The sequence below is a fragment of the Anguilla rostrata genome, chromosome 6, assembly GCF_018555375.3.
Source record: "Anguilla rostrata isolate EN2019 chromosome 6, ASM1855537v3, whole genome shotgun sequence".
NCBI classification, from domain to species: Eukaryota; Metazoa; Chordata; class Actinopteri; order Anguilliformes; family Anguillidae; genus Anguilla; species Anguilla rostrata.
In genome coordinates, this window is record NC_057938.1 from 4,741,350 (window position 1) to 4,768,235 (window position 26,886).

Below are 26,886 nucleotides of genomic sequence, written 5' to 3' on the forward strand. Positions count from 1 at the left end.
AGAGCCATCAAATCTATGAATATGGCTCTTTCTTGCTTTCACAATGAGTCCTGACATGATTCATAGAAATGGCTGACCTTACTCAACCTGCATACTTCCAGTAGGCCAAAGAAAAGCAGGGATTAAAATTGAATGTCGAAAATGATTGCTGTTCTCAGAAAATGAGTCTACTTTTATTGCGAGTGCAAGTGAATTATTTACTAAAATTTAATTGGAGAACATGTAATAGCAAAGCACAGTAAAAAAAGAAAATACAAATGAACGCAATCATGTAACAGAACAAATAGGGAGCGGACAGCAACATAACTTTAAAAGTGCTAAGCAAGAATTATAATTAGCATTGCTAACTACCAGCAGACACATTCATAACATTTAGCCTTGCAACAAATGAGGTCCATATTTTTCTCAGACACTTAATTACATCGGGAGCACCTCACAGTGGATGCGCTGCTCGTACTGTTCATTTCGCTGGAGGTGAGATTCGCTTTTTGGTCTCGAAACTGCGTGTCGGCTGCGGCTGAGGAAAGACGGCCTGCCGCGCTGTCCTTAATCAGCATGGCCGCGCCGTTGTTCCCCGACGCTCGGCGCTGCGTGGGACTGAATACTGAAACGGGCCGTTTGAAAGTGAACGAAAGTGAAAGGGGCGCTGTGCTCCCCGCGGCGCCGACTGTACCGCAGGGTCGCGGCGCGACTAGCTCCCCGGGAGCCAATCCTCTGTGCCAACCAGCCGAAATCTCGGCGCCACTGCCAGGGACGGAGTAGGGGGTAGCGCTGCTGCCATGTCCAGCCCAGACATCAGCGCAAAATGGACGCACAGACCCCTTCATCCCTCTGAGTCCCCAAGGCCAAAAGCACCCCCCCCCCCTCACCCCCCCAATTTTTTGGACAGAAAAGTTTGGCAACACCGTCTGGTCTCGACGCCTCTTGGCTCAGCAATGTCACAAGGGTGCGTGGCCCAATGTCTGTGGGGGTTGCTGCAATGCTATGCCCTGCTCAAACTCCTGGCTGACAGAGACATAGAAACGGTCCAGGTGTGTGTGTGGGGGGGGTGGGGGTGTTGGCAGGTGACTCGGTCCCATCCATTGCCCAGTGCCACCCCCGCTCGCTTTTATCTCAGGCCGCTGTTCCCTGTCACGGCGGCGGGGCTGTGTCACGGCGGCTCACTCCGGCTCCTCTCTCCCTGCTTTGAAAGCTTTCATAATGGCCCGATTCACTTAGCGCCGCAAAGCCGCTCCTCGCGTCCGCCTAACCTATGGAGAAGGTGCCAGGATATTGAGAGAGGCAGAAAAAAACATTCTCCTCTGGCAGGGGCATTTCAGGGCACTGTTTTGACGAGCAGGTGGTTAAAAGTCTTTATAACTCCCCCCCCCTCCCCCACTCCCCCCTCCCCTCCGCCCAGCCCACCTGGTTCTGTAGTGTGGGTGTGATGCCTGGTTCCTCAGAAGGGGAGAGGACCGTGGATATTGTTTTGGAAGGGTCTGGTAAAAAAAAAAATAAAAAAAAAAGAGTACCATGGAGACAGGATGGGAAATGGTTTGATTAATGGCGTTAGAGGTGGAGGGTGGGGGGGTGGAAGAGGAAGTGGCTCTTCTGAGGCGGGCTGCAGATTGAAGACCCCTCCAGTGAGGGTGTCTGACAGCCACCGGAGCGACTCCGCGGATCGCTCTCCGCGCTTTTCGCGAAACAGCTTGTAATTAAGGCTAATACCCCCTCCGGCGGAGAAATAAATCAGCGCGTACCGATGCGAGGGTACGGGGAGACTCGGAGAGATTACGCCGCGCAGAGTCAGGTTCGTCGATATTTCTCCCTTCCTCCTTCAATTTAAAACCGAAAAATGATAATAACACAGTTTATTCCCTTGTTTTTTTTTTTCTGGCTCAATATGTTTTTTTTTTTTTTTTTTAAAAAGGAATAATCTAAAATGTGGATACTATAAGCAGTGCCATATAAGGTGGAGTGACTGTCTGGAAGATTTGTGATAAAAGGGTATGAATTGTTGATCACTTTCAAGAGTTATAGCCTTATTGAGACAGTCAAGGTGTTTTCGTATCAGGAAGTGACCAGGTATGTGTGTGTGTGTGTGTATGTTTTTGTGTCCGTGTGTACGTGCATGTGTGTGTGTGTGTGTGTGTGCATGTGTGTGTGTGTGTGTGTGTTACAGTTACAGTGTCTCCCCTAATGTCCCTTGAAATCCAGTTGTGGACATAACAAGAGGAGAAAAAAAACTAAATCAAAGATTTACATCTAGATAAAAAACTTTGTCTGTATATTCTTTCATTGTTGTAAATGTCCTGCTGAGAGTATTTTGAGAGTGGTTCCCAGGGGAGAAATGTAATTCTCATGTGCTGGTATCCAGATTGTCATACACAGTTCCTGCAAAAAAAATATTCTCAGACGTGACATCATTTTTGATTTCAGAGTAAATGTTTTTCAATATCCTGTGGAAAGGTTTTTTTTTTTTTTTAAATCACTAGATTTTAAATTACCAAGATATTTTTGTCACTGGCATTTTCAAAATACTTCCTTCTAAGATGAAAAAAAAATCCAATTATCTGAACTGCAAAGGATGTGGATACATCTAGTCCTTAAATATAATTTGTTGTTGCTATCAACTGGAAGTAATACCTGTGCAAATAGTTTTTCTGAATTCATGTCTGGGTATGTCTGGTGAGTTCTAGCACTTTGCGAATAACCAAAATGTATTTTTACTAGTGTGACATTAATTCGCTATTATTATATAAATTATCATTATATCAGTATCTATAGTGGTATCATTTATAGTTTACAGTTTGGTTATTAATGAGAATACCAACATAGCAAATGTAGAAAGCCTGCACTCACAAGGTAACCCTTGAAAAACTGTAAACACAGGCTATATGAACTCTAATTACCACAATGCATTGTGGCAAAGCTAACACAGCAGCAACTCGGCATGAGCCAGCTTAAACCAACAACAGAGACAGGGACAGAGACGTAACTTGAAAAAGTAAGGTAAGCTTGCGATGAACACATTTTAAATTTGCTCCCCAAAGAAATTCTGACTTCACAGAGCTTGGGGTGTAATTATGCACCCAAGGTCTGATGCATAATTATTGAGCAACCAGCCAGTACAAATTACTGAGCTAGCCACGACAGGCACCTTAGCTGTAGCTGAATGGGGATCTTCAAATGAGCTGTTTTAGTGATGAAACATTTTATTAATCACAGGGACAAATAATGAGAAATCAGAATTAATCATAGGTATCGAGTTTTGATTCCATGACCATACATAACCTTTTAAAAAATGAAATGGAAGTTTCACAGCAAAACTGGAAACATATTTTTGTATTGTTGCATACATAGAAAATGTGATTTCGCTTTTTTTCCCATCGTGTTTTTTTTTTTCCCCAAGTGGAAAATTCACCAGAAAAGGTGAATAAGTCCAAATATTCATAGCTGATTAATCTGTTGCCTCCAGATAAGTGCACCTTGATTGTAGTACTGTATATCTAGGGGCACATAGTGGTTATTGGTACAAATTGGGAATGCCTGAAGTCCTGAATGCCTGCAAATTTAAGCAAGACTGGAAGTCCTGCACTTAAAAATATAAAAGTTTTTTTTTTTTTTTTAAATAAAATAAGACTCCAAGATTATTTAAAGCAAAGCAGGAAAAAAGCTATATTTCATTTTTATTAACAGTGCAGATGGAGCCCCGTCTTTAATAAGAACTTCCAGTTGCCATCTCGGTTGAACTCATGCCCGTAAGTCCTCCATGACATTTGGCTTCACTGAGCATCGCCTTCTCCAAGCCGCTGTGATTAATTGCAAGGTCGCCATCGACAGAAAGGGGCGGTTGTTGCCGCTCGCGTAGTGTCGTCGGCCATCTTTGTTCATACTGTAGCTTTTCATTTATCACAAGCTGCTCCGCTGCCTGGCGGAGCCTTGCAATTAATGTAATGGACTCTGGCTTAAAGACGTTTGCCACAGCGCCGCCATTAATATGCTGATTCGTCTTCTTCCCAGTCCGTACAGGGGACGCCGGTCCGCTGCCAAATACGACAGGCATTGGTCTGGATTCATTTTCTCCTGGTGTTTAATTATTTATTTACTCGTTTATTTTTGCTTCGAGAATGGGAAGCTGTGTTTCCTTCATGTATTGTTGGATTCTGATAGTGGAAAAAAACCTGATTGAAAAAAATACTTGCATTTAAACTAACACTAGCTCTTTAAACTAACTAAAACTATACTGAAATTTAACTCTAGATCGTACATAGGCATGTTTCGGGAATGAGGCCCATTGAAATTTATAAACCTTTGTCGTAAATTTGTAAAAATGTGCGCGCCTCTATTGAAGCTCCAGACCATGTGTACAAACTCTTCCTTGTGGCTGTTCAGCTGTATTGCAGGCATGAGACATGGTTTTAAACCTACAGCCATGCTATTTGAAGAGCATAAAGTGTGTACGAAAGGGACAGTGTAAATGCATCAGTTCAGTTGTTTAAAAGCAATAGCAATATGTAAATAACAGTAAAAATCCATCAAAAAGGCCATTAATTCCAACATGCCATTAACGTGGGCTGTATTAACATCCAGTGCAGTTAAGCCAGCTCCGGAATAACATGAATAATTGAGCCGAGACATTAAAATATTGTATTAAACCAACAGGAGAGGAGCAAAATGTGAATTACTGCACCGCACGACAAAGTGCAAATGTGTTTGAAGTCAATGGCACGTGATGGCACTAGCAGCTAGAAGAAATAACATGCAAATTGCTTTGCACTTGTGAAAATATGAACTCGTTACAGACATGACTATAAAACCGTGCGTGTGAGCTGTTCACATTAGAGACCGTGGCTGCGCCGGCACTGTGGGAAGACCTCAGGATCGGAGCGGTAGACCGTGAGCACGGTTTTATGGACCGGGCGGATTCCTTCCCGTGCACATGAGGATGAATGAATGAGGAGGATGACTCGTTACCGTTTAACCAGAGCAAATCCACGCAAATTGTACCCATAAGGCCCCATGTGAATACACATACTTTGGTGTTTTTTTTTCACCTTGTCAACACCTCTCACCTCTGTACGTTCAGCAGCTGTGGAAATAGCTCTCTCGGAAGTTTGAATGCAATTTTGAGGTGCGAACATGGACATGGAAATAATTCTTTGCACAGAAATATGATAACTTGTAGCGATACCCATTTAGATCTTTCATTAGATACTCTGGGTCATGGATCTAAAGGTGGTTTGGCAGATTTTAAAATGGCCAGTGTGCTTCCATGGGTTTTTGTAATGTACATTTTCCAGACATTTAAAAAAAAACATCTTTTTAGCCAGATTTCAGCCTTGTTTCAATAAATAAAAGTGTGTCTTTATCTTTTAATCAAAAATGTACGTGAGTGATTTTCTTCACACACATATTTTGACCAGTTCAAACGTTACCAAAGTAGAAGAAAAATAAAATAAATAACAATATGAAATGAAAATAGTAACACTGTTCTTCACACATGAACTTATCAGTCAAAGTATTGAAAGTCTCACTCTCAATGCTTATTTCAGTATTCAAACCAACACTGTCTGATTTTTTACTTCTATGCCATATTTCATTTACCACAGGAAATCTGACGGTGTACTTAAAAAAGAGCAACCAGGTGAGTTATTCTTATCTTCAGAATGTGATGTCAAATTTCTCTCCATGAGCGGCAAAAATCTGTGGTTTCCATGGTAACTTTAGGAGAAGTGAAATTCTTGATTTCTTTGGCCCCGGTAGAGTTGATTATACTGAGGATATTCCATTTCCAACATTCATAATTAACAGATGAGCTTTTTGAATGACTGGAGTTATTCGGATGATTTGAAATTGGGCATGGATACAAGTCGGCGTGGATATAGAGAAAATGAGATTGCCGGGGCAAGATTATTGGGCTGTTGTGTGAACATAACATGACTCCTCACTGGGGTTTCGTATTGGTTATATGAAATAAAACAGACCTGGTTTCACTGATGTGATCATGCAAATTTCTTTTGCAGGCAAGGCGCCTTAACGTTCACAATCCGGTGCCCTATCCGGATATTCAGTTGAGATGCACGGTGCATTGCGAGAAAGAGAAAGAGAACAGAAAAAAAACTCTTCTAAGGAAGTGACTTTGCAGTTGTCAAGGGCAGGTGTCAGGTAAAAGGGCAAACAAGCGTTTCTCTGCAGCGTGATGACATCAGCTTCACCGCTTTTTTTCCTGAGATATCCCTTGCGGGATTGGGGGGGGGGGGGCTCGCTGAATGGTCAGGGAGGGGTTTGGGTGGGGGGTGGGGGATGGGGGGGGGCGGATTGGCGGGGTGAAGTTGCTGAGTGGTCAGGGAGGGGTTTGGGTGGGGGGCGGGATGAAGGTGGCTGAATGGTCGGGGAGGGGTTTGGGAGGGCGGGGTGAAGCTCGCTGAATGGTCAGGTAGTGGGGTGTGCTCAGCCAGGACACGGCGAGCTCAGTTGGGACACCCCCGTATGAAGAGGCCAGGTAACTTCAGAGGGAGGTCAGGGGGGTCAGGGGGGGCTACCGTCGTGTTGAGCTCAGTGTGTGATAAGGGAATGAAAACTGGGCTTGTAGAATCGAGACGGAACTGCACCAAGGTCAGCAGTAAACACTGATAACAAATACTCTCATGCACACACAGCATAAGGACATGGCTCGCATCTTTGTTGTTTGTTGAACCTTTGATAACCTTTTTGATAACCTTTTCAATTTTATTAAAATAAAATTGCCATTTCAAGAGGTGAAAAAATAGATCACTCACAGGGGAAAAATACAGAGACGGAGCTACTGGTGCTCTCAATCGAAAGCTAAATTGTTAATATTCAGTCGGGGTTGGTTGGTGCCGGTACACAAGAAGCTGGCTGTGTATTTCTGCCAAGACGTTCCATGGTTGAGAAAGACACCGGAATGAGTCAAATGATAAGCTCTACAAAGTTGGTATTTGTTCATTGAATTCTGAATGAAAAGTACTGTATGTCTTGTCATTTTTCATTATAATTAGACAGTGGTATTCAATCTATATCTTCAAATTAGAATAATTAAAAAGAAACTTGGTGATAGACACAATTTGAAGAGATATTCGAAAAACTTTCTAGATTTTGATTTAGATTATAAAACATTATAAAAGTCTTGCCAATATGAAGTTGTAAGGATTCTATATTAGAATTTAAATGAAACCATATTTTTAGGTTGCGCCAGTTTGGATTTGACAGATTGACATTTTAATCTTTCTGTGGGAAAAGCGTTTGCACTTATGTACATATTCATTCAATGAATATATTACATCTAATTTTTCTTGTGTCCAGAGTTTGACTTCTGGGCTGTTATCTATCTTAATCCATCAATCCATCATTGCATCCTGGTTGTGTGGCATTTTATAAACTCTAGTGCCAAATATAAGAAATGTATTTGATGAATTTATACAGAATAATGCATTTTCTGAACAATTTGGAGCTGCAAACTCAAAAACTTGGGTTGTTTCACATTATTTTATGGTTCAGGCATAACTCTTGGCTCTGTAAATTGTAACTGGACAGATTTTCATTTCTTTGAGGAAGAAAGTTTTCACATTCTGCAGGGAATTACTAAAAAAGATTTTTAAAAAACAGGGCTAATATTGTGAAAGTGGTAGCAGGCTTTGAAGATTCTTCAAGTTCAGCGTTGTACAACCCTGTTCCTGGAGATCTACCATCCCCGAGGTTTCCATTTCCACCCTAATTTGGCACACTAGATTCTACTAATTAGCCGCTCAATGAGATCTCCAGCTGTTGAAGGGGAAGCAGTTTGTTTGAGTTGGAGTGAAAACCTACAGGATTGTACATCTCTAGGAACAGGGTTTGGTAGCCCTGCTCTTGGTAATTGGATGCCTGTAATCTGCTTCTATCCACCACAATGCATGAATCTTCTGAGAGAAAAAAACACTTCATTTAACATAACTTTAAATAAAGGGCATTAGAAATAAAAAATAAAGAAACAACCCATACTGATAACCTTATACCCCACCCAATTGAGCTACCCCCAAACAACACCAACCCCCATACCACCTACAACATAACCAGAACATTAAAAAGCAAGGGAAAAAAAACAAAGACCACACAGAGAGAGAGGGAGGGAGGGAGAGAGAGAGAGAGAGAGAGAGAGAGAGCAGTGGCTGATTCTTAACACAATGTTATTCTGCTCGAGTGTAAAAGTGTGATTATCTCACCGTGAAAGAAGACTGTTTTTTTTTTTTTCTTTCTGGAATGTTTGTAAGCCCCGTCAAGTGTTGGCAAATGATCTCCTCACAGCCTACAATGCGGTGATTGTTGACCAGATACGGTTGGGCTTGTAAGAAAATCAGCGAGACTCTGCCGTTTTTTAAAAATTTATTCATTTATTTTTTTTCCCGAAGTGCATTTATCCTGTTTATGAAAGAGGCGAATCTCTTTCGTCCCGAAACTCCTGGGATTCGCGAAGCGTATGAAGAGTGACGGCTCACCGGCTTTCAAAGAAGAAGAAAAACATCTGATACGCGCTTGTTAGCTGCTGGGCTCCCCGGGGACTTTTCGCCAAGAGAAAGTGAATTAGGCGTCTTAACTTCTCCCTTTCAGGGGCTGCCTTTTCCACGGCTCCCTTGTGCATTCTGGGAAATATGTCCGTCAGAGCTTTTGGGATGTCGGGGGGGCCATAAATTGCCCGTGCCCCTCTAACCCGGTGCTCCTCCCAATAAGCCACACACGCCCCCCGTGCCGTTGCGTTTGGATGAAGACGAGGCACAGGACGGCTATAAGGTGGGGAGTGGGTCCATAAAATTGCCCATCTTCCCCCCCCCCCCTTCCCTGCACACTATCTGTTTTATGGCTCTACAACAAATCACCTTGCCCTTGTCACAAAGCGACAGCACGACATCTCATATCACAAGTGCCTACTGTACTCTGGAAATCTCGGCATACAAGGAATTTTTCTTTTTTTGTTGAGTTGACTTTTTTTTAAGATTACTTGGGGGAGAAAACTAATAACATGGCCACTGAGCCCTGTTTTTTCCTCCATTTGACTGGGATTAATGAAGTATGCGTTTCTCTCCTTAATTATTTGCGGAAGATTGGTTTTACTTATTAAATGTTTGTCGCTATCAAATTAGAATTTGTTTATCCCATTCCACAGACTCTGCGTTGCAGAAATTAGTCACATTTTTTTGTTTTTCTTTGACAAGGGGTAATTGTAGTGTGAAACAAAGAATAACCAGGCAACATGTTATTGAACTCACTTGGCTTCAGTCCAATACTCACTCTCTTTATTTCAATTTATTTTCACTTATATTCTCCTTATTATTTGTTTATCCATTAACTATAGTGAACAAATTTGTGAAAGGATTAAAAAAAAAAAGTATACCAGTCAATCAATCGTATAGGCAATTTCAAGATTGCTGTCTGCAAGTTGATTTCTACTACTTCTATCAACGGTGATCTATTTTTATTTTTATTTTTTCAGTTCAAAATGACCATCTTCTGATCAAATGAACGAACTCTTCACTAATAACACCCAGAAACAATCCGCTTGTATCCTTACTCTTTTTCCCCCTGTCCTCCAGTTATCATACGCACAGATGGCAATGTGTGGATGATTAAAGCAATTACTCTCCATTGTTAATGTTTCTTCGGAGTTCAGACTGCTCACGCTCCGGCTCGTGTTCCTGTCCGCGGCCCATAATGCACTGTGAAGAGGGTCTCTCTTCTCCGACCTCCTGCCTGTTAGTGCCAGGCTGCCGCGTCGTTAAAACAGATTTAAATCCCAGGCCGTTAAACGCAAACCAGCTTAGGGTAAAATGAATAGGCTGCCCTCCTGGATTTAATTCAACATTCGTCCGTGATCTTTCTCGCTATACAAACACGTTTTTTTTTTCTTTTCTCATTCATTTTTTGGTGGTCACTGAACTCACGGTGTTTGAGGAGAAAGGGGTTTAACTGAGGTATTGATTTGAATAAAAGCATAGCTTGCCTTCAGTAGATCATACTATAATAATATGAAAAGGTTGTGTAGCTGAACGCATAAAGAGGGACCGATAGATAAAATTGCAGATCTTTGTGTGCTGTCCGTCTCAGCGGTATAGTAGAGTTCCTGTCCCAGCTCCAACATGCAAGCTCTATTTCACTAATGACAATAACGTTTAGATTCAATCAGCATTTGCCTGTGCAGAACCTTTTATTACTTTTTAATAAAAAGTAAACAAAATATTGTGCAATTATTTCATGAAAATGATTTTAAATAAAATGCCAGTACAAATGTTGATTGAGTCTACCTTTCCCCCCCCGAGTGCATTTTTACAGTAGACAGAGAACGTTTTCGCAAATACGGTCTGTCTGTTGAATTGTCTGTCCTGAGGCTTGTTGTGATTTGAAAACAGACTGGTCCCAGTTGTCGTATTTATACCCTGCGGTGGAGACCAGCGGAGGTATGCTTCTCCCTCCTGGTCCTGGATCCTTCTGCATACCTGTTTAAAGCAGCCCCATGTGCCAGCCGAGGGTGGGGAGACAGACCGTATTTCTCCGCGCCAACAGGGGATTACTCGCGATGGATCCTCCTGCGTCAAACGCGGACCGTTGGGGCTGAGTTATTCTGGGCGAGGAGGCAGATGGCGGTGCGTTCGCTTCTCTGGGACGACGTGCTTTGCTAGGCTTAGCTAGCGCTCTGTTCAAACCGTCTGACTTTGCGGCCATATTTTACAAATTTGCTCTCAGTTCGATTGAGAGGGAAGTAAATGCAGCATCACCATTTGTTTGGGTTTTATTTTTTTTCCGGGAGGTTATCATGGGAAGTGTGGTAGCAATTACTAATATATTAATTGGTGTACTATATTTACCCCTCAGTATTGATTCACTGTTGTCCATATTTGTTCTCATCCATTTTTTGTTTTGTTTTGATGCTTCTTTACTCCACTCATGTGAAATGGCCTAGTCTATGGTCGTGGTCCTCTCCCAGGAGGAAAAAATGGCTTCTCCCCTTCAAGTGAGGGGGAGTAACTGCCCCAGACAGAGGAGCTCAAGTATCTCAGAGTCTTATTCACGAGTACAAGAGGGTTCGGGAGATCGACCGTCATGTGGGTGCAGCGGCCACAGTAATGCGGGCATTGTATTGAAAGGAGTAGGTTGAGGCCGTTCGGGCGTCTGGTTAGGGTGCCTCTTGGTCGCCTCACTCTGGAGGTGTTCCGGGCACAGCCACCGGGGAGGAGACCCCGGGGCAGACCTAGGACACGCTGGAGGGATTATATCCACAGGCGGCTGGCTTGGGATCGCCTTGGGATTCCCCGGGATGAGTTGGAGGAAGGCGCTGGGGAGAGGGACATTTGGTCTGCTCTGCTTGCCCCGTTGCCACCGCGACCCTGGTTTAGGCTAAACGGTTAGAAAATTTACTTCCTTTTTAACACTGGGAAAGTGCCACAGTTATGCTGTGTTTATACAGTTTTGTGGCGGGTGCATTTTGTTAACTTTGCGGAAGTGCATCGTCATTTCCCTTTCTAACAACACATTTGTCTGAATTCAGTCAGCAGTTGTCCTGAGTTTTGCTTCCTGATTTAAATGAAACTGTTTGTTGCTTTTCATCACAAGTGCCGCTTGGCAGGGAAAAGAGATTGCCAAATTCGGTTAGCCAAACTAGGTTTGTCAAGAAAAACCCAAACACTTACTTAATTGCCAGTCAATGCTAAAGATTCAGTCTGGGCCATCAAACAGATTGTCAGCGTTTTGGCTGAGAAGTTTTCTACTGAGAATCCATCTGGTTGAAATTATTTGCCTGAAATGATTATCTCCTCCTGTAAAGCCCTGTGATTGAAAAAAAAAAAAAACATTTGTTAATATTTCTACTGACAGTCCATCTGTTGTGTTCAACATGATTTTGGCCAAAATAGGCCTATGACATGAGAAGTGCAGAAATCCATTGCTAACCCACAGCCCTGAAGCTAACTATGTTTTGGGTTCAGTATTTAATATTTAAAGGATGACTAATACCAGGGAAAAAGTTTAGGAATCTCTGCAATATGCCTCAATTCTCTCAAAGTCGCTCAAGTGCCTGTTTAATAATACTAATGACATGGCTATCACTACTACTATTGTGTGTGCGTGTAGGTATGTACGTTTGCGTGTGTGTGGGTGTGTATGTGCGTGTGTGTGTGTGTGAGTGTGTGCGGGTGCGAGTTCATGCATGAGCGTGTGTGTGTGTGTGTGCATGCGTGTGTGTGTGTGTGTGTGTGTGTGTAGGTATGTACGTTTGCGTGTGTGTGGGTGTGTATGTGCGTATGTGTGTGTGTGTGCGGGTGCGAGTGCATGCATGAGCATGTGTGTGTGTGTGTGTGTGCATGCGTGTGTGCATACACGCGCGGCAGCAGGCAAGCAGCAGTGTTTGATTCTCCAGTCGCAGCCCGAGTCAGCCGCAAGCGCAGTTAGTGTGCGTGGAGCGCAGGTAGTGTGCGCGGAGCGCAGGTAGTGTGCGCGGAGCCCAGGTAGTGTGCGCGGAGCGCAGGTAGTGTGCATGGAGCGCAGGTAGTGTGCGTGGAGCGCAGGTAGTGTGCGTGGAGCCCAGGTAGTGTGCGTGGAGCGCAGGTAGTGAGCGCGGAGCGCAGGTAGTGTGCGTGGAGCCCAGGTGAGCGCGCGCAGCTGCAATTAAACGCACAGCGGGTGGCCTCGTCCCGACGCCGCCGCAGGAGAAGCTCTCTTCTGTTTACGTTATTGTAGCACTTGAATGGGTCCTAATCATTTCCTTCGGTGAGGGGAGGTATCGACCCACTAAAAATATCTGCTGCTCTCGCGGAGAGATGAGCACGGCGGTGAGGATCAATAGCCGCGCTGCCCCCCCTTTCTGTCCAGCTCTTCTGATTGGCCGGACAGCGGGAGCGAGTTAGATGGATGGACCGGGGGGCCCTCGATCGATAGCCATCCCTGCTCCGAGAGCGGAGAGACCAGAGGGACGGTAAACGCAGGGGGAACAAAACTCTGCGCGTTGGAAGAAAGCCTGTTTGGGCAAATAAATTAGTTGGAGGGCCGGGGGGCGGAGGTAGGGGTTGGGGTTGTTTGTGGGGGGGTGGGGGTGTGTGTGGTTTGTTTTGGCTGCTGGCCGGCTCCTGGTTCCTGCCCTGCGGCCCCTTGGCCCCAGTTAAACAGCCCTAACCACACACATCACACACGCACACAGATACACACATAAACACACACACAAACACAGACACACGCGTATACACATGCACACACACACCCACGTAAACACACACACATATCCACACATACATACACACACTCACACACACATACACTCACAGATACACACACACACACACACACATATATTCTCATCACTGCATTATATCTTGTGTTCGCTGGTGTGACTCTGGTGAGGATATAATGGGACAGGGGATATAATGGGGTATCTGATCGTGAAAAGCGCATCAGTTCGGATGATGTTATTTCAATGAATACGATTGTTCTTACAGCCCCATTCACCTCTGCAATGCTAAACATATACGTTATCCAGGATACATGCATGCCTTGACTGGAAAGTAGCAACCTGGGACACTGACTGGTGGCAACAAGCACATATTAGAAAGAAATGTGATACATTTCTTTTATAGTTTTGTAGATAAATGCATCTTTAAATACCGGACATAAGTAATTGTATTTCTACGTATGTCATAAATCTCCCATAGATTCTTGTTCAGTTTGTAATAGGCTTGTAATAAGGCATGATAGATGTTTTTCATAAAGTTTCTGTCCTATATTGATATGTAATCACTCCGTATCATGAAATAGCATCATGGCTATTGAGGGCACAAAGATGAGATGTTAACTGTTGGGAATCACTTCCATTTTTTGGTATGAAATGACACAAACGCACGTTCATTTAGCAGTTTTGAAACAGAATATGTCAATATCGTCATGCCACGTGTGCTTGTAAAATTGACTTTGCTGAACATCCGGCTGCTGGCCTTGGTGAGATGCTAACCCAGGCAAACTGAGTGGAATTGATTGTGGAGAATAATTCATCATGGTCAGAGTCTCTAAAGGGCAGCTGGGCTTTGTGTGTGTATGAGTGTGTGTGTGTGTACATGTGTGTGCATGTGTGTGTGTGTGTGTGAGTGAGAGGGAGAGAGGCAGAATCAGAAATTGAAAATTTGTTGAAACATTTTTTTTTTACATAAATCACTACTAAATGCAAATGCAATTCCCCTCTCCTCAGTCAAGTGCTGCAATGATGAATGTATTATGATAATATTTGGATGATTAATTTTTAAAATATATAATTTAGATCTATAGTTGTAGCATCAAGTCAAAGGACTTCCTCTTCATTCACGTGTCTTTAAAACAGAGGAAGACAATTTTCTACCTGAGGTACTAACAAAGCTTTGTTTATTTATTTATTTTGGTCCAAAGGTTAAGTTATGAAAATGGATGAATTATTAATTTTCCTGTTGACTTCCTGGCAAGACTTCCTGAGTGAGGGAGGTCAGTCCTTCTGGGACGTTGCAGAACTTGCAGGCCCTGGGTTTCACAGCCTGAATACACAAATGTTTAATAAGTTGTTTTGATGTATGCAAACAAAGACCAACGCTTCGCTTTGGCATATTCAGGCACTGATCTTTCAGCCAATGATTTTGACCCCCCACGCCCCTCCTCCATCCCACGGTGGAAAGAGAAGGAGAGAGAAGGAGCAGAGCGGGCACGTAAAAGCTTGGCGGTCGCTCTTCGCCAGAGGGCTTATCTCAGCTGTCAGGAACACTTCTGGGTCTTAGCCGCCGCGGCAGAGAAGTGAACTTCCATATATTTGCTAATATATGCAAATATATGGAAGCCCACAATGCACCGCTAATCACCTGGCAACAGCTTCCTCTCCTCTCTGCTAGTGGCTATGCTGCTGGCATTTTGAAATACTCTCGGAAAAAAAAAAACAAAAAAAAAAAACACACCCACTTCTTGTGAACTGTAAAAAAATCAGCCATCAACTGACGCCATAGTTTATCATTGTTATTTATTCGGTTTCATCAGTTTAAAGTCTTTAAAATATATCTTTTTTTTATCACAACAAGCATGCGCTAGTTGTTTTAATATTTACACAGGGTTGTATTCATGCAGGCCTTAATTTGACTGTGCCTGAAATGTGAGCAAGGCTTGGGTTTGTACAATTACACAGTGCAAGCGCTAATGGGCAGTGAAATATGTTCAGTCTTGGAGACGTGGGTACTATTGAGCATGCTGTCTGTGTTTCATCGTGATTGGCTCGTCGTAGCCACCCACGTTCGGATGGCTGTCCCTCAGCAAGCCTCTCGAGGGGTCAGCGCCGATGACAGATGACGGGGGGGCGAGAGTCGACCCGGAATAATTGCGGAAGGTTGGCGCTAGGCAGCTTTTTCTGTCACAGTCCATCTGAATATTGATTGGGTTAAACCCCTCACGGTCCCCAGGAACGGCCCTGTTCACCTTCTAAAGGCAAAAAGACAAAATGGCTTTCACAAGTACCAGATATTTCAGATCTCACAAACCCCTTGTAGAGGGAGGAGGGTATTGCGGCTGAATTGCTTCTATTGTATCTAATGACTCGCAGGTACAAATATAGATTCTGGCTGTTGGGCGTCGTCTGTGGTAACGATTCTGGTTTGTCGTCATGGCAAGTCTGCGTTCTTTTGTTTATGTAAGCGCAGAAAACCACGCTTCGATTGGGCGACCTTTTGCATGAGGCCAGTATCACAGCCTATCACTTCTTGCATATGCCTGCAGGACCACAATGACATGATTGATCTCCGAGGCATGGAGAATTAATTAGCTGGTGGCACAACAGATGTTCGTTTATTAATAAGTCTGTGACGTCAGTTGGAGTTTCTAGTGTAGGACCCCAAACCTGAGGCAACCACAGGTGGCAACCACAGATGTCTTAGAAGTGCATACCTGGAGTTGTGCTTGCTCAAAGCAACACTAATTGTTATTACATATAAATTAATGTATTAGCACATAGGTGAAAGGAAACGAACGTCTTGTACATATTTTGCTATATCACATTCATGCAATGCTGTGTTCAAGCCAAAAGTTTTAATGTATGTATGAAGGGCTGTTTAATTTTTTTTGGTGGCCTTATTTGGTATACCTGATGAGGGGGATGAGAGGAAGCCATTTGGTGCCAATGTATGGTGCTCCTCTGAACATTGTAATCGTAGATGATAGTGGTTCCTAACCGTGTACCTGGAGATCAGTTGTCCTGGTGCTTTTCCTTTCAACCCTAATTTGACACAACCTGACTCTACTCATTAGCAGCTCAAAGAGATCACTAGCTGTTGAACGAGGTGTGCTTTGTTACGGCTGGACTGAAAACCTACCGGTAGATCTCCGAGAACAGGGCTGGGAACCACCATATTTTATATGTATCTCATAGTGGTTATCTGTTTTGACACTATCATCATGGATGGTGTCGCTGCGGTAGTATCTTTGTGTTAAAGTCTCCTCATCATATTCAACGGACCTTGACCACCGCCCCTCGAGTGTTCTGGTGTTATCTAAGTCCCTCGTTCAACACGCTGGGTGAACATGTGACCGGAGTGGGGATGGAGAGCGGTTTGCATCTCTCACTTATATTCTAGACTCGCATGTCGACAGACGCAAAACAAACCTCTGAACGGATAAATCATGTTCGATCAATCGAAAGAATCTGACGAGAGCCGTGTCAATTTTATTGAGGGATGCTCCCTTGTAGAGTTAAGATAGACGGTATAAATGATAGATCTGAACAAGTATCCTGGGAACTCAACAACTCACAAATATTCCCTGGGCCTAGTGTTTGAAAATATTCTGAACACAAGTCGATGCCCCCGTGAGGACTAACAGTTAATTCAGCGCTATCTGTAGAGAATCTTATATAACTGAGCTCAAATTTAATACTGTAGAAACAAGCTCAATGAGAATATATTTTTCAGTGAGCTGTAAACTTCACAGCCGAATGTTTGGTCTCCCCTGACAATTCTTTGAACATTTCTTTAAAACATTTGAAAAAAATATGTTTCAGAACGTCGGTTAATTGAAGCAACAGTGCCTGTTTGAGATCTGTATATGTTTACGATCTATACATGTTCTCCCTGCAAAGGTCTCTTAACATATATACATTATGTACAATACAATAAATCATGCACATTGCCATAGCAATTCCAACAGGTATATTCTTAAAATTGTCAATCAAGTGTACGTGACAAAGCACATGGGTGTTGCTCTTTATCACAGTCTGAATAGGCTATAGCATTATTTAACATGAATCCATAATACATTTAGTGTAATACACAATATGCAAGAAGTATTACCGATTTTCAAAATTTTATTTCCAAAATGGTTTGTAATAATGATGTAAGTCTACCTGCCTTACCTGTCCTGTGCTGGCTTGCTTTTGGGAAACAACAGCTGTCTAGAAGAGAACATTGGTGCTTCACCGAGTGTCACATTATTGCTTATTTATTCTAATCAGGCAAGTACTTATATCCGGTAGAACTTATGCACTTTGATGGAATTTACAGTAGCACAAAAGATGCAGAGGTTCAGTTTGAGTTCTTTAAAACGGGGGCCTTTGGTCCGTGCTGACAGCTACACGCAGCTGAGCTGCTTATGATATGGCAGCTATGCAGATGTTTCTGTCAGTATGTATTAGAGTGTACTGACTCCACTCATAGGGGACGAAAGCTGGAGGGAGCTAATTGTCAGCAGTGGGAGATGGACAATCGTCGGGGGCGACGGTTATGTCTAACAGGGAGCAAGTGGTGCGCTCACCTTAAGACTTCACCTGTCATGTCTCAGCTCACACACAAGGAGGGGCAGTGGTGGGTGTACCCAAGAGGTGTACTGGCATCATTTTAAAGCTTCTTTCAGTTTTAAGTTTATTCTTCCAAAGTCTTTAGCCTAGTTAAGATCAAAACCATGACAGCACACCAGTTTATAATTTTCAGTGTTCAAAAAACAACTGCAAACATTTTCAAGTAAAGACAACACACTTTTTTTTAGTTTTAAGTTTATTGTTCCTAAGTCTTATGCCAAGTTAAGATCAAAACCACAACAGCAAACAAGTTCATAATTTGGAGAGCTCAGAAAACAGCTCTGGACATTATCAAGTTAAGATGACACAGTCCAAACTATGATACGGTTGAGTGGATCCAGCCAGTCTGTAGTTCTGTACTACAGCACTGATATGTTGTCATGTCATTTACATCCTGTACAATGTAAATTTCTTGAGACTACGACAGCTCTCAGTAGAAAACTCCATGTGAGGTTTTGTTATGTATGGAAGACTTCCTACAGTATATGCCACCGAACCAATTGACATAATCTTGTTTGGTGTTTAGGCTAGCCATTACAGTGTCGAATGAAAAAACATACCAAGGAAATATGAATACCGCACAACCCCTTCTCTGTTTCATCTTACAATTCTACAGAGAAGGGTCCTATAGGAAGGACAGTTTGATTGATTTTCAGCTTTTTGCTGGAAATAACTGCGACGCCCGGAAAGTCAGGCAGAATCCTGTCAGACCAAAAGTGTATTATTCGCATGCAAAGGGCACCCTCGTTGCTAATGTAAATGTCAAGCGGGAGAACTGCCACTCCTTCCTGTAAAATATCTCAGTCCATTAACTTCAGACTGGTGGGCTCAAAGGTCATGTCAATAACCCTTTATTTCAACTGCGGTTCATTCATCATTAGAACACCTGTCCTCCGCCTCAGGAGGGTAATGAGGTTTCCATAGATCGTCCAATCGTTTGGCCTGATGGACCTCTTCTCGAGAGCGATTTCACCCTTCTAGGCAAAAATGTTGAATGAATGAATGGTTAAAATCTAAGCAATAAAATAAAAAAAAAATAAAAAATAAAAAATAAAAAACAGACAGGAAAATAACTAATAATTTTTTGTCATGTTGGATTTTTATTTATTCTTTGGAATAGATAGTCACAGTCTCCCTGAATAAATGTATATTGTTTGAAAAGCAAGCAATAGTCCTTTAAGCTGGAAATTGTAAGCAACAGAGCCAGTAGTCCACCCTAAATGAAACATATCTCTGGCTGAACGTTAAACACACTGCACATTAGCATGGAAATAAAAACATGTCAAATAGATCTGCATAAAGGTGCAACAACATGCAGTAGGAGGTTATTCTGAGCAGGTCATTCACAGCAAATAGGCAACTCCTTATTCTGTTGCTTTATTGACTAATTTAAGTGTAATACAATAGCTGCTGAGTGACATTTTTAGAATAATAGGATATCAGTGCAGTCAAACCTTTACACCTGAATTAATATTCATTTAACTGGAAGTTAATGGATTTAGAGCACGCATGGATTAGACAAGGATTAGCAACAATTATGGTCAAACAGTCATTGCAGTCTTGAAAAACTATACCTATAGTTATTGCACCTAAAAATATCCATTATTAACTCTTACAATAGGGACAATATGAACTCTCTCAGAGTTTACATTTTGTTACTGCATAATATGATATGCTTGATGTTCAACCAGAGGCATTTTATCAAATGTATATGCAAACATATTTTTGGCCAATACAGATTTAGAAAACAAATTTAGAGAAGTATTGTACAGTACACAAGTTCAAGTTATGTTGCATAATTATGGGAGAATTCAAATAAAAGCAGTGCATTTATTTAAAATGAATTTAAATTTATTTTTGGTTTTGAAGTAATTAGATTGTTTAGCTGTTTAAATTCATATTGGTGAAATGTTGTGAGTTCTGCTGTATTATTAGTGGAACATAATGAGGGCTGTGGATGTTCTTACTAATGTGACGCAGTTCTGACCCATTTCTATTGTTCATTTTGTCCGTTGTTATGAATGTCTGTTTTTTTTGGGGGGTGGGGAGGGATTTATTTGTCAGCGTGAAAGTGCAAGCTTTGTGATGCAGGGTAAATTTATGTCTAACAGAGACAGTAAACGATATGCCTGTCTTCGTATCTCTCTGTACAATAACTATGGCTTTCAACAAGGAATGTTGTCACATTTTGGAACAGATCTTAGTATCCTTGAATGACTAACAACACTTTGGCATATACTTCTAATTAGCAGCTCAGCGCAGATCTCGAGCTGTTGAATGAGGTATGCTTTGTTAGCGGTGGAGTGAAAACCTACAGGTATGGTAGATCTCCTGGAACAGGGCTGGGAAGCCCAGCTATAGCAGAACTGCATGCCTGGGCTGCTAAGGAAGGCGTTGCACAAATTAACGGTCACTGTTAACGGCAGCCACGGCACACGTGAAATATGCAACAAAAGCCCGTCCGGAAAAGAGCATTGCAAATTAGCCGGCGCTATAAATGTTATGATACATGGCATCGAGGCATTTACTAAATGCTCTATGTTTACATATCTGTCCCGGTTCCAATAAATATAGAATAAATATGCGACGTGCCCGAGTGAAATGGCGCGTGCAGGAAGAAGGGCGCGCTGTGAGGGAAGCGCGCCGCCCCCGCGCAGGTGAGGCCGCGCAGGTGACAGGAAGCGGCGGCCGTCCGACGGGTTCGGCGGCGGGCCCCCGGCGCTCCCTCGGTTTCCCTTTTCCATTAAACTCCCATCGTCACGGATACGCGAAAGTCCCCCCCGACGCGCCGGATTAGACCTGATAAAAATAAGGCAGGAAATCCAAAGGGTGCCGTGTCTCCGCTGAAGCGCCGGGGGAGTGGGGCTGATTTGATATGCATCTCATCCGGAGCCCTTATCCGGGCGGAGGCGAGGCCCCGGAAGCTTCTCTCCTGTCAGGAGCTCTATTGACTTCCTCTGATGATTCAGCTCAGGAGTCGGTGCTGAGTAAGCCAAGGAGGCCAGCGATATTTAACAGTGATGTATCGGCCCCCTGTCTGTGGGTTTTGCTAATGCGTTCACTGTTGGGTGAATTTAAGCGGGAAAAAAAAGAAAAAAGAAAAAAAAAACAGAGTGAGCTTCTTCAGCTTTGAAGCCAGATGAGACAGATTCAATCTATACTATCTCTAATTCAAAGTTGTACAACTACAGTAGCACTACAAATAACAGCTTATTTTCCCCCATGTAATCAGAAATAAGCCATCTGTGATTCAGGGAAAAGCTGGTTGCAACAGTCTGGAATGGAATTACATCAAAACCTTAATCCAGTCTGCTAATTGCTTATTATTTGTCTTCAGAAGTATGGTTTGCAGCTATATTTGAGGGCATGAAAAGTCGTGTTACTTTGCCGTAAATTGTCAATTATACTTGGCTGTAAAACTTAGTGAGGGACTTGGAGATTGAATCATGGTAGATCGGATTCCCTCAGTATATTCAGATGGGCTGCCAAGTTAAAAAAAAGTAAATAAAAAATGTGTTGATTCAACCCTAATGTGTTTTAAATGAGAACTCGATCAGATTTTATTTAACACTGAACATATTCCTACATATATCACTGAAACAAACCTCTTGCAAATGGAAGAAACAGCACTACAAATAAATAAATGAGTATTAAATAAATAATAAGGCTGATAAAGGCTTAATCATTATTTCACCTATTTACCTGTATATATTAAAAACTTATTAAAATAACATTATTTCCATGCCTTTTAATCCCCTCAGGTATATAACAAGAATATCCCTGACAGACAACTACTACAGCATTGAAATTAAAAGTCAGTGTCATTCTGCATTGCAGAGAAAAATCAAGACCCTAAATTCTGACCTTCAACACCAATTTGCGAAACCTGAAGAAACGCGATCCTTAGAAATCGTGGCCAGTGTTCCTGACATTAAACGGCTGGAAAGAGCATCCTCTAATTTAAAGGCATCAATCCATGATGCCCCCTTAGCCGCAACGATTAAACAATACACTCAATGACCGGAGCGCTGTGGGGTGAAGTGTGTACGAAAAGCCGTGAGCCTCTAGCCTACATCCGATAGACACGTGCCCTTCACTGTGGCTTAACCTTGTGGTTGAACTCAAATGCTTTTACTCGCTCGGGTTTGTTGAAACTGTCCGTCAAAGCTGAAGCAAAATGTTGACTGAATCCAAGCCCTGGTGTCTTGGCCCGGGAAGGGCTTTTTTTTTTTTGGTGTTGTTGCATATTTGGTTTGTTTTGTGAGTTCTAAACTCTACTTATACAAAAAGTAATTAATAAATGGCTTAATCCATGAACGTGGGCATAGAGGGAATAAGCAGTGTATTTGAAGCTAAGCCGTTTCAGTTCATTTGAAATGTAATATGATTATGCAATGCCGTTGCAATGGATATGGCCAATACTTTTTTAATTCAGTTTGCTTTATTTATTTATTTTTGTTCATTTGTCATGTATTTTTCATATTAAGCACATTCCTTAGTAGTAAGAACAATGTTGAAGTCAACCCAAATAAAATCAATAGTCCATAGAAAATGTTTCTTGTATTTTTTGTTTTTTGTTTTACAGAGACATTCATGTTGTACCAAGGTTTTCAGTGTAATAGTATAGTCTTTCAAAATGGAGACTTTTTGTCCTGCTATTAAAATGAACAAGACCAGGTCAAAACCTAGTATATGGCTGGACCTAACACACTTTTCATCCGGCCAACCAATGGTGTAACTTCATAACTTGGCTGACCAGTGGTGTAACTTCATCACTTGTCACTCAGTCACAGACATTCGCGTTTATAGGGCTGGCCCCGCTGTTGCGGTCCAGCCAAAAACATCCTGCCTAGCAAATGGGTCTATAAAAAATATATATATTTTTTTTAAAGTAAAAATCTTGCAATTGAGTAATTGTTGCCTGTAACTGAAATTATTGACTGCAATGTGGGAGTCAAGTGTACAGGAGTTTTCTGTAGTACTCTGCAGGTGCATTATTTACTCAGAAAATATGCTAGTGTGCTTGTTTTTTACTGAGAAGTAAAAGTTCAACTTTACCAAACATCAGTGTGAAATAATGATTTTTTCGTCTGTTTGAGTAGTTCATAAATCACAAAGCAACACTTTGGTTATTAGAGTCGCTGACTTGACAGTGTGTATTGCACTATGTTTATAAAGGGACCATAAATGTTGTTGCGAGTTTATTATGTTACTCATGCACAACTGAATTATTTTTTTATATTCATGTAAAGATCAGAATTTTGACTGGGGTGTCACTTTAGTACATGGTAACGGTCTTAAAAATAATTCAATGGGGCACGTGTAATGCAGTTTTCTTTTTCTTTTTTCTGCTTAGACACCAAATGTCGTTGTGGCTGTATATATATATATATATATATATATATATATATATATATATTATAGAAAACGCAAATTTCTGGGTATTGTGGAAAAAAGAAAGAAAATATGGTATTAATAAAATATAATGCGCTTTTACTGCACACTTTACTTTTATGTTTCCAGACAAATATTGTTTGCATATTTATTTTGTCCCACAGTAATGTGTGTGTTGTTGCATCACATTAAGTAATTTGTTTTCCTCATAATTCATGACAGATTCAAAGAAGAAAACTGTCTTCATAATTGCATCCATCCTGTGTAATAAATGTTAAATTGATCTTGATTTTTTCCCCCTTGTTCATTTGCATTGAACAGGACAAGACAGCTTATGGAATTTATTTTAATCATTACTGGCGAATACATAATTTGCACTAAAAGAAATACATCAGTAATTACATCAATAATTGCATTTAGGTGTTGCTATTGGTCGCTTTAGCAAAGAGATAAGAAATTATTCTCTGCAGACATCCCAGAATTCATTGCTGGCAATGTCTGCCAGAAGTATTTTATTTTTTCAGAAAAGTAAATTCACATATGTCTCACCCCATGTTTTTCTTATGCGTAAGGGGGTGCTTCATTTCCATAAGTTTCTGACCCGTGATTTTCATTCTCTTTCGCTCTAAATGCATGACCTTTTCTTTGGGAGCTAACCCCACCGTGCCCGTTCGGTAATTTGATATTTATTACTGGCAGAAAGGTCGATTTTAACACTGAAACGTGGCTCTCCACACGTGCGTGTCTTTCAAACTTCGGGTCGTCGGCTAACTAAAATGGAGCCCTGCCAAGGTGCCCCGGTGGGGCCAGCCTGTGGCCCGCAACGGCCTACCCGCTGGAAACAAGCAACATTGTGCTGATGCTCGGGGACGACTCGACGATAATCAAATCCCTGCGACACAAAACCGCGATAGGAAAAAAAGATGTGGACGAGGAAATCTGACAAGCTGTTAGATTGCTTTTCCTGGGACGAGAATGAGTGTTACTTTCACAGTGGTTGGGTGGCTGTCCTTTGGCATCTAGTACTTGCTTTACCCCCAGCAAGTCTGGGCAGGAGCCAGGTTTGCCTGAGACTTTTAAACCAGAAGCTACGCTGGAACCTGGACGGCCTACAGGCTAAGCGCTAATCCAACTCCTGCAGCGTGAAGCAGTCGTGTGTAAAAGCGCGTCGGTTCCTTGTTTAACACGTACCCTCGCCGACCCCCGACCCCTTCCCATAGCAGCATTTGTCATCGGCATTCGACAAATCCGGTGTGTGACTTTGGCCAAGGGTAAAGCAACACAGGGTAATGAAACAGGGTTCAAACCCATGACGTGTTTGTGCTCAAGTCGCTTAAACTGTGTAAGACCTATCTTTAGTGTTCAAGGCGAAAGGCATAGGTACTGGCTAGCATCGCTAGTATTTGAGCTCAGGAGTGAAACATTTTATATGACGACTGCTCCTGGGGGAAGTTTGGCACTCAGAAAAGATTTTCTCGGTAATTCAAGCAAGGCTATTCATCTGTATTTGCATTTCCTTTTTCTCTCCGATGTGAAAGTGCACATCGAAGGGGAGTCGGCTGCTCGGCTAAATAAGCGAAATCATTTCACCTGCTGTTTCCTTTCAAAAAAGCCCCTGAGGTGAAATGCATTTCCGCAGCTATTTGTGTCGTAGGTTCCATTAGAAAGGGGAGCAAACTCCACGGGATGCTGCAGACCTGAGATCCATGCAAACGCTAATTCAGGAGCTCCATTATCCGTTATTGTTTTCTTCCTCTATGTGCGACGCGGGCCCGGGGAGGCAAAACAGACGCAAGAAACAATGATGTTTACAGTGACGGACTGACAGGGCCTCCACTGTATTGCACAAACACACGGACAGATAGACATACACAACACACGTACACAGAGACAAGTGCTGCTCTCCACACATTTACCGATTGTTAATGAGCGCAATCATACTGCCCTCTTCGGTGACACAGCCTAGGCTCAGGTTTCCAGGGGCTGAAACTAAGGAGGTACAAATAGAAACCTGAGACGCTAATTTGCTCTCTGACAGAAAAGTCCTCCCGTCCAATTGTGGAAGAGGGAATGGAGAGATAACATTTTACACAATTGTCCATGAAGTATCTTGTCAGTGAAAAGATATAATGGATATAATTGGTTTTTGCACAAAGTAAAGATTCGCTTGTCTGAAGTCACATTATTTTGTGGAAAAGCAAGTTTGTCTTTTGTAACTTTGCGCAGTTTTCTGTTTCCGTGTTTTATCTGAAAGCTAGAGATTGTTATTTGAGCGATAGTGACATGTATTTGACGATCGGTGATAGTTATTTGCTCAGGCAGAGAGGGCCCGTAAAAGAACAGGAGTAGGTATTTGAGCAGTGGTGATTGTTATTTACCAGACAGTTTCCAGCGTTTCGAGTCTGGAGTAAAGGTCTGGTCTGCATTTTAGCCTGATAAATCACTGTATTTGTGCTGTCAGCAAGCTGTCAGAGTAGGGATGGTTTTTTTTTTTTTTGGGTACCAGTTCCAGCAGTGGACTTGTAGATTTAAATGTAAAATCTCTAAATTCTGCCAAGCTTCTAATTTTTCCTTAAGTATTCTTATTCAGTAATTATACGGCATCTTTACGCGTCTCAGAATCTCCAGGGCCTGACGTTATCTCACGCTGAAGGAGCAGATGACTGTTACAGACCTTAATGATCTGGCAAACTATTATGTGAATGAGGAAAACAAAAGATGTGGCTGCACGGATAAATGAGGATTCATTGCTGTAATGATGGCCCATGCTAATGCTACCAAATAACCCAAGCCATATCTCACTGGAACTAACTACCCAGTTACTTTAATTATTATTATTATTATTATTATTATTATTATTATTATTATTACACTTCTGGTAACATAGTAACACTTCCTTGTGAGACCTGTTTATAAACTACGAATAAGCCATTAATAAACTGTTTATAAGGTAGTAACTACAATTATTTATCCTTCTGTCTTTCAGGACACTTCACTTGGTCCAGGATACTCATCCTAGGCAGCTGAGAGGTGAGTTATTCATTAAAATGATTAATTATTATAATTCCGATTGTTGCAATTATTGGTCTAGCAAAGTAAAGCAGAATTCCCTGCCACTGGTTGTTGCCTGTGTTCAAGTGCAGCATGCTATACAGGGAATGACTGAGGCTCAGCAACATTTTTGACTCAACCAGCATTTCTTTTTTTTAAGCCCTCAAAAAACAGGATTAAGAAATCACCAAAAATGACTCACAAATTTAAGAGCAACTTTTCAACTTTGTTGATAAAAATGAAACATTAGCATTTAATTGTGAGGACAAACATTGATTGAGTCCAGGCCTACTATGTTTCTGAGGGGAAAAATGTAGCAATTGAATGTGTTTGTAAATGAAAGTTAAGGGCAGACGTTGATTGAATCCGGGCCGTAGGCTGAGGGCCGTGTGCCCTGCTGCCCTGCCGGTCTTGCACTCCAGTCGATGGGGGTTGTTAAATGAGGCGAGGGTCAGAGCAGAAGGAGCTGGTAATGAAGGCCGCCCTCCAGGACTCGCTGATTGCAGGCAGCCGCCGGCGAGGAGCGGTCTCGCCATCGGAGAGATATCAGTCTGGAGAGTCTGCTATTATACCCCCACAGAAACCACAGGCTGCAGAGCTAACGCACTCCACACTTCCCCCGGCACCTACGAATAGGC

General features: G+C 42.2%; 1 protein-coding gene across 3 annotated transcripts in view; it reads left to right on the top strand.

Moving 5' to 3' along the window:
• Positions 1-26,886, top strand: part of tnr (tenascin R (restrictin, janusin)) — a 177,871-nt gene that overhangs the window by 25,053 nt on the left and 125,932 nt on the right. For all 3 annotated transcript variants that reach the window (XM_064341665.1, XM_064341668.1, XM_064341667.1), the window contains exon 2: positions 26,184-26,227. The gene's annotated coding sequence lies outside the window, so the exon portion shown is untranslated. The remainder of the gene's footprint in view (positions 1-26,183; positions 26,228-26,886) is intronic.